Consider the following 12,510-nt stretch of genomic DNA (forward strand, 5'->3'; position numbering starts at 1 on the left):
GCACATCAGGATTTTGAGGATGCGTTAGGGAGTGTCAGACCTGGAATATCAGCACTGCTGTGTCGTCTGAGTCACTGAGTGCTCAGCAGTTGGCCTCTGGCAGCCCTGGTGAGAGCCACTACTGCTAAGCAGCGTTTCAATCTAGGAACCCTTAGTGAAAATTTCACACTGGGTCTAAAAAATCACCTGATGATTACCTACTTGATTCTGTTTTGATGAAATCATATTTTCCAGAGAAAATGATTTAATTAAGACTCATCAGTACATGTTCAGAGCATTGCTTTCACAAATCAAGCAATGCAAGTAATATTAGGACGGTCAGTACTTCCGTTTAGAATCCTGTCTTCCACAAGGAAATGGGAACACAGAGCTGTGATTTCCAGAGTTACTGATCCACTGCTAGCACGTTTTTTTTCCTCCTGGTTCAGCTTGCAGCTCCAGGCACTGAGAGAGCTCTGAACATGAACTATGGGCTTTGCAGCTCTCTAAAGCCTTTGCAAGAGGCAGTAGCTCCCAGGTAGACCTTTAGTAGAGATCATGTTTTCTTGCTGGGTGATGGAATAACATAGGGATTTCACTTAGCATGTCTGTCTTTGCAGAATGGTCACTGCTGGATGAGAACACTTGCACGGCGCTGCAATGAGATTGGTTGTCTTTCTGAAGTTCACAGCAACCCCCCAGGCTCCTGATCTCATTTATTGTACTTATTTACTGTATTTTGGGGGTGTCTAGGGGACAGCTGTAGATTTAGAAGCCATTTGGGAGCACTTGTGAAAAAATCCTAACTGGGCTGTGCACGTGTAAAGCATTTGTAACCCTCAAACTTGCACATTCACAGAAGGCAGAGTCTGATAACCACTGATGGGAAGTCATACTACTCATCAGAACTTCTGTGATAAATAGCATTGCTTGGTTTTTAAAGCTAATTTGTCTGCTGCTTGCTGTTTACTCAGGAATCTGGTTGAAAACCCCATGCGGTAATATAATTGACTGAAGAACCATAATGTAACCAGAAAATGAATCAGAAGGAGTTATTTTACAAACCCACCACTTAACTGCGAGCCAATGGCAACCCGCAGTGGCCCTTTTCATGTGCTTATCTTCATTAAGACATTAGAGATAATCTGCTTCTGCTAGGCTGTTCCTAACCCCAAATTCACAAACATCCTCTCTCTTTTCCTCTTTTCTTGAGAGAGACATAGCTTTCTGCTGGTATCTTAACCACTTTGGTAGTTGAAGTGAATAAATTAATGTCGATGGATAAATAGAAGTCTGGATAATGCTTGTACTGTGTTTGCTGTAAGCACATGGCTGGGAGCAGCACCGGGTGCTGCTTGGGGTGCTGGAGGGGCTCTGCAGGACACTGGGTGCTTGGGTTGGGCACTTCACTGCTCCTCATGGGTTCACACTGTTAAATTACTTCAGATCTTCCTACAAATGTTGAGAGTCCTTCTCTAGGAAGCCTAAAAGGGGATCCTCATTGTGAGACTTTACGGTGGAATTCAGTAATGAACCGTCTTTAGGCACTGCGCTTGGCCTTGATGATCTTTGTAGGTCTCTTCCAGCTGAACTGTTCCACTTGGATCTGAAGTTTTGCAGATCTGAGGTTGTCCCTGTTTGTTTCTGCTTTGGAAATGGACCTTAGAGTAGAAAGAGCCAGGTAGGAGAAGAGTGGTTGGTCCCTTTGGTTGGCCTCACCTGACCTGGCATCTCTCCTCTGTCTGTGCTCCTTGTGGGCCCTTTCCTTCTTGGGATGTTTTGTGATTCTGGGTCTGGGAATGCTTCTCCCTGCTCACTTTGCCTCATTTCCAGGCCCAAGGCACTGCTGTAAAAGGCTGTGTTGGGAGATCTGGGCTGTATTGAAAAAGGGCAGAATGTTCGTGTTCCTGAATTAATTCTTACCGTTCTTGTCATTATTTGTGGTAACCAAAAAGAATATGAAAATACTGGGAAAGGATCTTCAGTATAGACAAAGGTATTCAATATGAGTACTTTATTTTTTTTCTTTTAAATAAGAAATTTGTGAAGAGTGTCCGTTCTAATTCACAAATTACTGTGAAAATTGATGTCTTGACTTAAATGACTTAAACTGTAGCCAAATCTTTGCAAATCTGAAAAAATCTTTTTCTTCTAATCTAAAATTAATGCTAAATGTCCAACTGTGCTGTCAATGTAAGATGTACACAACTAGAAAGAAATAGTTAATCAAGGCTCAATTGGTTGTCACTGCGGTTCATCAGTTTCACTACAATTAGGATCTGGCTGAGATTTCTATCAAAACCCAGAGTAAGCATTGCACTACTTGTGTATCCCCCTCCCTCCCAGTACAATAACTTTTTCAGCAAAAAGAGGAAAATTATGCAAAACTTAAAAGAATGTGGATTTTCTTGGGCTGGCCATTGAAGTAGGTACCATTTGCTAAGTAGTAAAATACCGTTTGCTAATCTCTTGCCATCTGCCTTTATTACTCGAGCCCACTCATCCAGACACTGCAGCAGCCACTTCACTGGTGTGTGTTAGACCAACATTTCAAACAATCATGTACTCTATTTCGTCTCTATTTTTAATAGAGACTGAGAACATCCAACACTGCTGTCCTGGAAAGGTTATGGATCCTGTGGATTTAACATTTTTCTGCAGATCTTGCTGTATTTTCCAATTTCTAAACTTTTTTTTTTTTTTTTTTTTTTAAAGTTCCATAGCTCATTTGGTTGCCAACATTACTGTAGGTTTCTTAATGTAAATCAACCCACTGCAGTCTTACTTTGTCTGGATACCAACCAAAACAATAGCACCAAGAGGTGTGAGTTTTCCCCATTCATCTTAATAGGCTGTTAACTTCAAAGTCTGCTTTTGACCACTGAAAGACTTAGTGTTAACCTCTCCTGCTACAGTATGTCCAACAAATGCACTTGTTGTCCAGCCCCATATGGACATACCAGATGTTCCTCCCACCAGCATGGACATTCCAGAGGAAATTGCTGCTGGTGGCGTGGTCCAGCAGCACGACAGAGGTAAGATGCTGGGCCAGTCCAGCCCAGTGCAGTAGTGGTATTCTTTTTGAACTGCAGATGCCGGCTTTCTAAGCTGTCTTCAGCAGTTCCTCTTGTGAACTACCACTTCTAACCATTTTTCCAGATTCCATAGGGATGTTGCTAAAATTGCTGAGCAATTTTCATCATCTGCATCCAATATTGAGAACTTTAACAAGTCGTGGAATATTTTTTTTCCCCCAGGCAGAGAGAAGAGAGGATTTTCAGACATATTTTCCTCCTTTTTTCTGTAGAAATGAAGACAGCCACTGACTAACATTTGTTCAAGGCCATCTGTGTAAAACATATCCGAAAGGTCTTTGAAAAGCAAAGGTAAGAACAAACTTCTCTAAACAATACCATGAGTACAAACTGTGCCCTTCTTCCTATTACACTCCCATTTAACACTGATTTTACTACATAAATCACGCCTGTTTTGCTTGCTTGTCAGGTGCCAAATCAGAGCAAGTTACTTTACCAACTCTATTTGCCTTACAATTAGTGTTTGCTCATCAAGAAAAGTTGTGATTATCATACTGGAAGTCACTGCAGGTTTTCCCCAAATTGTGTTCTTCCACATCTTCCGTCTGCATCATTCTAGACACTTCCTACCTGTCTCCTTGCTGCTTCTGCCCTCCCCTTCTTATCCATCATCTTGCTGATACATTCCACAACTGAAAAGTTACAGTATGCTCTCGCTCTCCCTTTGGTGTATCTTCTGTTCGCCTACTTTGTCTCTTCTCCTTGTGTCCCATCCCAGAAATAGAAGCTCCCTTCCCATCCATTGCCTTCTTCTAAGCCTTACACCTCCAGGTACGGTCTTATTTCTCAATCTCACAAACATTTTGTTTGTGATCTTACATAGAGTCCTTCCTAACATAAGCCAAACCAAGGCTCGGATGCTCCCCTTTCTTTTAGTACTGGCAAAGCTCCCAGGCTCAGTGAGGAGCACAGGAGGCAGGTGCACAGACCTGCTGCCTTCCCGAAGTGCTCCTAGAAGGTGGTTAGTTGCGTAATTTCTTCCTTCTTTCTCCTTGACAGTTATTATGAACTCTGTTCTGTGTTTATAATAACGTGTGTTTACTAATAGCGTGGTGGCATGCCTCTGCCAAGCTTCTCCTGCTAACAATAAAAAAGGGAAAATTGATATTTATGGAGACTCAGGGGCTGGCCGTGCTCTAGCGCATGATTTTTATTGTAGCTGACTGCAGACTTTTCAGACACGGGAATCTGTATCTCATTGTGGAGAGCTGGTTTCCATTTCAATCTGGGTCCCATTATTGGGGGTTGGTTTACATTCTGTAAGGTTAGCCATGTGCAGATTCACACAAACAAATATGTATTTTATGTCTGTAGCTTTCACTTGTGGTATTTAAACCTCCACCTATTTGAAATGCATCTGGAAGGGGATAAGAGGACTGACAACGTTCCTTTTTCTAATGGATGGTTATGTTGTATAGCAACAAGCAGACTAATAGAAAGTTTGAATTTGATTCCACTTTCTTCTGAACCCAGCAGGACGTGAGTGAGCTGCCTGGGGAAGCAGACTGCAGGAGATGCAGATCGCCCAGGCTCCCAGCATTGCTGTGCTCCCCCTGCTGCGGGTAGGCACTGGCTGTGTCCTTGGGAGGGTCCAGCTTCCTGTAGGGCAGCTGGTGCTCTTTGCTCAGCAACCTTTCAGGGGATAAAGAAGAGTTATCTGATCATAGAGGGAACATGAGCTGCCGGTTAGGCTTGGCAGGAGACCTTGGCTCATGGGCATACTCAATCCCTACAGCTTCCATTCACATCACAGGTGTTACTGATGATGTCTGTTTCTTTGTGTCCTTGAAATTGCACACGAGTGTCACGTCCTTCCTGTTTTTAGTTTTGGTTTGCGTGGTTTTTTTACCCCTGTGGCTGCCAAAAAAAAATGCTTGTAGGAGAATTGGTGGCTTGACCTTCTTACTGACCAGACAGGGTTGTGATAGTGTCTGAGTAAAGGGGACCACCCTTGTTACAGGAAAGGGGAGAATGGTATTTCAGAAGGAGTCCTGCAATTCAGCTGTGTTATAGTGCATCTTATAACATGCAAGTTTCAATGAGCTTAATGAATTTAAGCTGACTTCTTGGGAACCTAACTGTGCAACTCTATAGTCTCTCTACGCAGTTATATTAGGAGAGCATGTAAACATCAGAGGTCTGATTTGTCCTTTTCCAATCCTACATATTCTCAGTTACATCAGTGCTGAATAAGTGTTCTCATTCCTGTTCCCATACAGTTTCCAATGAAACCCACTTTGTAACCACAGAGAATAAATAAAATATGAAATATGTCTGCGTTTGGAAAGTTTTCTGGTTTTCTTACCTGGATTCCTAGTTTATATAGATGTAACACACTGACTGTATTAAAGCAGCAAAAAATGAGTACGAAAACCCGATACATTACCAGTTAGTGATCCCTTTTCTGTTAGGCAAGAAAATTATGACTTGGCTCCAGAGCTTAGAAAGTTGGAAAAATGAGTCTCGGGATGAGTTCAGAGGTGGCAGCCGCCTGTGTTCATTGCAGTGAGTTGTTCTGCCTGCAGTTGTGCTGAAGCAAACAATACTAGCTTCAGTGTTCAGCATGTGCTAAGACTTTGTGGAGAACCTTCCTTGAGAAGTATGGACGCTTTTGCAGTCTTACAGTGCTTTTGCATTGTTAGTTATAGCCCTGAATTTTGTTTTGCTTTTCAAACAAGAGCCTCATAATTGTGTTGAATGCAGAATATTTTTAATGTTAGCATTTGTTCTGAAATGATATGCATTGAATACAAACTGGCATACCTTCTTTGTGGCAGTGGAGGGAGGTGCTGGCACATGCTGATCCGACCTTTCACTTTTCTTATTGTACAAACTGAGCACAGAATGTATGAGCAGCTTTCAAGAAATGCAGTTCCTTCAGCTGCTGGACTGGCCGTGCCCACCAAAGTCTGTTGCATCGCTGTTTGCAGCCTCTGAATTCTGCTTACACTTTAGATTCAGAGCTGTTGGAGACATCAAATGAGAACATATAGGGATGGCATCTCCCCTGTGTCTGCCCCGTTCGCTGCTCTTTGTCCTGTTGTGGTGAAATCCTTCTCCTGTTGTTCCTCCCAGGGCAGGAGAGCCCCAGTAGGACGGCGTTGTCTCAGCATAAAACCAAGAATATTGATTTCTGAAAGTTTCTTTCTCTTCATTGTGGCTGGGCTTTGAAGCACTGAGCACGAAGCAATGTGTGCTGTTGGAGCCATGCTCAGGATGTGCTGAGGCACTGACAGCACACGGACCATATACATTCAGTGTCTCCATTTTAATCTCCCGACAGCAACGGTCAAGTTCCTGAAGTTAAGAAATATAGAGAATGTGGGCGACGGAAGCACAGATGTGTTTTTGTTAAGCATGAGTTAATGACTTTGTTTAACACCAAACCTCTCGCCCTGGAGCTGCAGACTGCCATCTGTCTCAGGTTGGGTCTCCACGTGTGGCTGTTTGCGCTCAGTAGTGAAGATGCCATTGCAGGTGGCAGCGGTGGCACTGCCTGGCCTGTCCCTGGAGAGGAACCCCAGGAGGGAACGGCTCAACGCTGTGCAGTTGCCCAAGGTACTGAAGACAAATCCTGAGCCAAGATACTCAGTGGAACTCTTTTAAGTTTTTGTTGTCACAGGTGTTCTGAATTACCGCAGTTGATCAGGTGCTGACTTTTTTCCCTAACCATCACCAGGAGCATGGGCTCCCCTTCCAGGCTGGGAACAGCTATTCAGCCCATATTCAGGAGGTTGCCTACTGAAACTATGGCAGGACTGATGGCTCTGTCTGCACACCCTGGTGCAGACTCTGACCCACTATTGGATGGATCGAATCTCTTTTATAACGTTGTGTGGCCCATTCTGCTAGTGCTCTGTAAGCACATGCTGAATATTGGCGTGTTTTATACGTCCCGCTGGGAAATATTTTTCTGAGAGGATAGCAGCTTGGATTCATGCTACGTGTTTGAAACTTCGCATATGTTGGTTAGCTGTGATTAATGCAAATGATGGGTCATTGCTCCCAGAATGCATAAAGCATAACTGTTATAACCAGAAGAGCTGGAAGAAGACACTGGCAAAGAAGTATCCAGGAAAATTAGGCTAATAGCATTAAGTGTGTTGGCTGGAGCAAAGCTTAAAATAATTTTGTAGCTTTTTGCTTTCACACAATGTAATTGCATGTATGTACATGGTTCTTGCTGGGAAGGCTCTGGATAAATCTGTATTTGGATTCTTCGGTAGCCTCTGTGTCAGAGTCTGGCAGTAGGTTTTGTGATGGTGTTGCATCTCATGGCATTTTTTTTGTGTGACTGTTAGCACACAAGACTAAAAAATGCTTTTAATGAGCATTTGAGTGAGTATAAAAGTAAACCCAGTGGAAGCATAAGCACAGTGAAAATGATTTTATACTTCAGGGGAGAGAAGAGGAGGAGGAATTAATTATTATTTGCAGTTCTTGCCATGATTGTCAAATGTTCATTTTGACAATGGGTATGAAATGTAGGGGGAACCTGCATCTAAATGCATCAGAACTAGTTGGACATGGCTGAGTGTCATGCACTGTTTGACTGCAAAAACATCATGGAAACCTGGTAGGGAAGAGCCTGCAGATAGTGAGCAAAGACTTCAGGTGTGTTGGAAAAGAGATCTTTTATCTTGCACTTTCATCTTGCAGAGCTGAAATAATTTCTTGGGATATTGCATCTTTTGGTGTAGTTGAGCATCATCCCCTTCCACCTACTAACTGTAGGATGACGTGCTTTTATAGTGTTGTAGGTCTTTATTTCTTTTGGAGAATCAAGGAGGAACTAGCAGGAGCCAGAGATGAAGGATGAAGGAGATGGAAATCTGTTTTTCCTTTCCTATGAAAGCAGCTAGGAACAGTTAATATACCTCAGGGCTGGAGATGTAAATTGTTAGTGCTTTCCTGGAAGTTCTTGGCAACTTGCAGCTCTGATCAATAAAGCCTAGCAGCACAAGTTAAAAAGATCAAGAACTTGTCTTCACAAGGTTTACAGTCACCCGTGGCCAAAGAGAAACCCCAGAGCTTTCAGCAAGTGTTCCCCCTTGGTATTTTTTGTCTTCCCCATGAGGTATTTTGAAAGCAAGCCAAATCTTGGCCTAGTTTGAATGAAACATCTCCATGCTTTGTGTTGTGAGACAGGAACATTTTAACCCTTCTAAATGATCTCCTGTAAAATCCATAGGAAACAGGGAGCTTAGTGCTGTGTACCCACCCCATACTTGTCTTCTGTCATTGATGTCTGCATCAGTGGCAAACAGCATGAACACTGAGCTGCACTTCTGTCTGGGGAGCAAGTGCTCCCCAAAACTCTTGCAGGGGGAGCATTGGTTTGTAGCAAAATTAAGAATGCAGAAATATGAGAATCTCACCCTGGATCAGTCCAGGGGATTACCTAATCGACAGAATCACCAAATTTAGAAAAGACCTCCAAGATCATCCAGTCCCACTGTCCACCAATCACCATTAGTTCCCACTAAATGATGTTGTCCCTCAGTGTAACATCTAAATGTTTCTTGAACACCTCCAAGGATGGTGACTCCACCACCTCCCTGTGCAGCCCATTCAAGCACCTGACCTCTCTCTTGGAGAAGTACTTCCTAATGTCCAACTTCAGTTTCTCCTGGCACAACGTGAAGCCATTCCTTCTCATCCTGTTGCTAGTTAGATGGGAGAAGAGGCCAATCCCTACTTCACCACAGCCTCCCTTCAGGCAGTTGTAGAGAGCTATAAGGTCTCCCCTGAGCCTCCTCTTCTCCAGAGAAAATAATTCCAGTTCCCTCAGCTGCTTCCCATAAGGCCTGTGCTCCAGACCCCTCGCAGTCCTTCTCTGGACATGCTGCAGGTCCTCAATGTCTTTCTTGTAGTGAGGGGCCCAAAACTGAACACAGTACTCCAGGTGCAGCCTCACCAGAGCTGATTACAGAGGGATGATCACTCCCTGCTCCTGCTGGATGCACTATTTCTCACCCAAGCCAGGATGCCACTGGCCCTCTTGGCCACCTGGGCACACTGCTGGCTCATGTTGAGCCAAGCATCGACCAATACCCTCAGGTCCGTTTCCTCTACACGGTCTTCCAGCCACTGTGCTCCAAGACTGTAGCAATCCCTGGGGTTGTTGTGGCCAAAGTACAGGACGCAGTACTTGGTCTTGTTCAACTTCATCCCGTTGGCTGCAGCCCAACTCTCCAGCCTGTTCAAACCCCTCTGTAGGGCCTTCCTATGCCCAGGCAGATCAGCACTTCCTGCCAACTTGGTGTCATCCTGCATCATCCAGTCCCTGCCTGTAACACAGAGGGAGTCTTAGTGAGGAACATTTGAAGCTTCATTTCTTTTCACAAGTAACAATTATTTTCGCATTCAGCCAACTTACTCCTAAAACAAAATTCTTGAAGTATTCTTCCAGACTATTGCCTGTTCCAGGACTGGAGCCTCCAGAAAAGTTCATGCTCCACAACTACGGAGATCATATGATGGCTGGAAGGGATTATGACTTCTTTACTGTTACTATTTTAGAAGCACCTGGAGAATAGATTTAATGCATTTGAAAGGTCCCAAAGCTTGCCTTTTCCTGGAGACAAAGAGAACTTGACTCCCCAGGCTTGAAGCCCTTGAAGCACAGTCTGCAGTGGGACGAAGTTATTGCTAACAGGAACGTCTCCTCTTCCAGACCTGCAGTCTCTGCAAGACATTGATGGGCATGCAGATCACATCATTTATTTATAAGAGATTGCTTTCTGTGTCTCAGGCATAACAGTGCGTTTTCCCTGTGAGCCCTGTGGGCAAAGGGCTGCCTGTGGGCATGCTGCAAAGGAGGAGGCAGCCTGGCAGTGCCAGAATGGTGCTCAATGGTGCTCCAGTGGCATGTGGGGTATGAGGTGGTGAAAATTTAGGTTATTCCGTGTGAGCAGTGAAGGAACCTGATTAACCATAGCACTTGCTTGCTTCTGTTTATGTTTCACATGCAGCAGGTTCCTCGGGACATACTGAAGGCTAGATCAGCACAGAGCACCCAGCAATGCCCTCTGTCCCTCTGGCACTGAGACAAGACCCTTTTCTACATTAGATGCACAACAACATCCATGGCTTGTTTGAGATTTTACACACATGGGACCCAGAACCAAACTGCTTTCTAGATCAACTTTCCTGGTTCAGATCAGACAGCTTGGGCATCCTGAAATAACATCAACCCTATCTAGGGAGCCTGTTGGCTTTCCAGGCCTCCTAGACGTCCATCCCAGAGAGGGACAGCAGAGCTTATACTTTTCAGAGGGATGACTCATATACTTGCCATGGGCAGGGAATCAACTATTCCATGGATTAAGATCCCCTGCAAGTTGGCCAAGCAGAAAAATTGGCTTATACTATAAAGGTAGCTGGTAGCCTGCCCTTCACTTGTAGGTAAGAAGGGTTGGAGAGCTGCCACCCTGGGAGTATACTTCAAAAAGAGGGACAGAAATAAGGAAAATGTTAAAATGGAGAGAAATGCCAGTTAAAGAGCCTGTTATAAACACCTCTGAAGGCTCACTAACAATAAGCCTCACTGAGCAGCAGATCCATGGCTGGCTAACAAAAGGAGGGAGGCTTGGCAGCTAGCTCTGGATAAAAGGTTATTAAGAAACATACCTTTTAACATTCAATTACATCATATTGTTTCCAAAACAGAGACAGTTATCTCTAGGTTTAACAAGTGATTTAATAAAATGGCCGTATCTGCAGTTCTGCTTCTGAGGGAATTGGGAATTGTTTCCTCAAGTCTAATCTCAGGGTTTACCTCTTTTCATCCAGCTTCTGAAATCACTGCAAGCCTCCGATTGCTTTGTAATTAGATCTGCTTCTTACAGAAAACCTCCATCAGTAGGTCCCAGAGCATCAGTGTGTGGCTGTTGTCCTTTGCTGAGCTTTACGAGTGGAAGAAGTGAAGCATGGGGCTGGGGTGAAGTGATGTTCAGTGCCAACTCCTTGCAAATGGGATGGACTTGTCATCTGTAACAAAGCTTTGTCATTTTGGTATCTGAGGGTGCATTTATCCTGCCAGCTCACCCTGGAAGGGAGATTCAGATGTCAGACTCAGTGTTCACTTACATAACTTCCTGCTGATGCTACCTTAGGTGTGCCAGGTTTGGGGACAGTTGCACTCTGTGCCATGACTGGTGTCTGGGAAGCCCAGCTGCTGTGGGGTTCAGCTACAGCAGTGGGTACGGATGGCTTCAGGTAGGGAAATGTGGGTGCAGGGAGGGATTTGCCCCCAGCTGAGCGCTGGCCCTGCCAGCAGCATGGGCACGAGCAGCTCAAGCCATCTGCCTCCAGCATCTTCAGCAAGGTGCTGTGTGCTCTGGTTCCATGGAGTCTGAGCAGCAGTGGTAGGGGTTGCTTCCACAATAGCAGAACTACGTTTTGGAACCAAATACTTTCTAATTCCTTTTTATAAAGATCATCATAGCTTTTCTACCTTTTCTTTATATACAGTTGCTCATAAGCCTTGTTCTTCTCTCTGCTTTTAGTCATTTTTGTAGCTTTAACCTTCCACCTGCCTGGTCGACTTCAAGGCTTGCTTAAAAAGCCCCAGCTGTAATTGCTTTAGCAGTATGTCCCTCGTGTAAGTAGCAGTTAGTGGTAAGACACCCAGAGACCAGGTTTTAATCAGCTTTGACTGAAGACTAAAAATGATTCACTCCTGTCAGCACTGGGCAACGCAACAAACAGCTCTCCAGCAAATCACTTAAGCAGAAATATGTTGGCATGTTTCTATAGCAACTAAGGAAAAATATTTCACACAGAAGTCCATCTGCTGCAACATAAAGGGAGATCTGGCCAAGGATTGTGTTAGAAATTAATCTTAATTTGCAAATTTTATTTTTGCAAACCTCACGCAGCCGCTCGCACACAAAGGCAGAACGTCAGCGGCAGGATGACAATTGGGTTTGGATACAGGCTGTCAATTAATCAGCAAACTGGTCATTAATTCGAGAAGCAGCAATTGTCCGAGGATGAAAAATCACAGTGCATTGGAGAGGTATTCATCTTCCTTGCTGTTTACCAATCAGACTGCATCACACCATCTTGTACGCAGAGTATTTGGAAACACACACTGGTTTTTCAAAGGAGGCTAGTAGCAGGCATCCAATATTTTTTTAAAAACCATTTTGGTTTGATTTACTTGTAAAGAGTTACTCAAATTTATTCAACCATATAAAATGCTTTGTAGAAGCCATCAAAGTGAGGAGAGGGGGAAAAACCAATGCGATAATTTGGACTGCAATGCATTTTATTTTATGTGATGTCAACACTTCAAAGCCTATTGGAGCTGTGCTCGGGAGATCTGAAACATTTTACGGGGTGCTTGGTGTCTGTGCTACAAACCATCTCCAACTATAGATTCTCTTGCACAATGTTCACATGCTGCCTGCCAGTGTTTCTTTCTTTCTTC

General features: G+C 44.1%; 1 long non-coding RNA gene across 9 annotated transcripts in view; it reads left to right on the forward strand.

Annotated features, from left to right (window-relative positions):
- The first annotated feature begins 3,238 nt into the window (after positions 1-3,238).
- Positions 3,239-12,510, forward strand: part of LOC116217205 (uncharacterized) — a 77,960-nt gene continuing 68,688 nt past the window's right edge. For all 9 annotated transcript variants that reach the window (XR_014886576.1, XR_014886570.1, XR_014886568.1 and 6 more), the window contains exon 1: positions 3,239-3,365. This is a non-coding gene — a long non-coding RNA (uncharacterized LOC116217205). The remainder of the gene's footprint in view (positions 3,366-12,510) is intronic.

The sequence above is a fragment of the Meleagris gallopavo genome, chromosome 15 (genome assembly GCF_905368555.1).
Source record: "Meleagris gallopavo chromosome 15, MGAL_WU_HG_1.1, whole genome shotgun sequence".
Classification (NCBI taxonomy): Eukaryota; Metazoa; Chordata; class Aves; order Galliformes; family Phasianidae; genus Meleagris; species Meleagris gallopavo.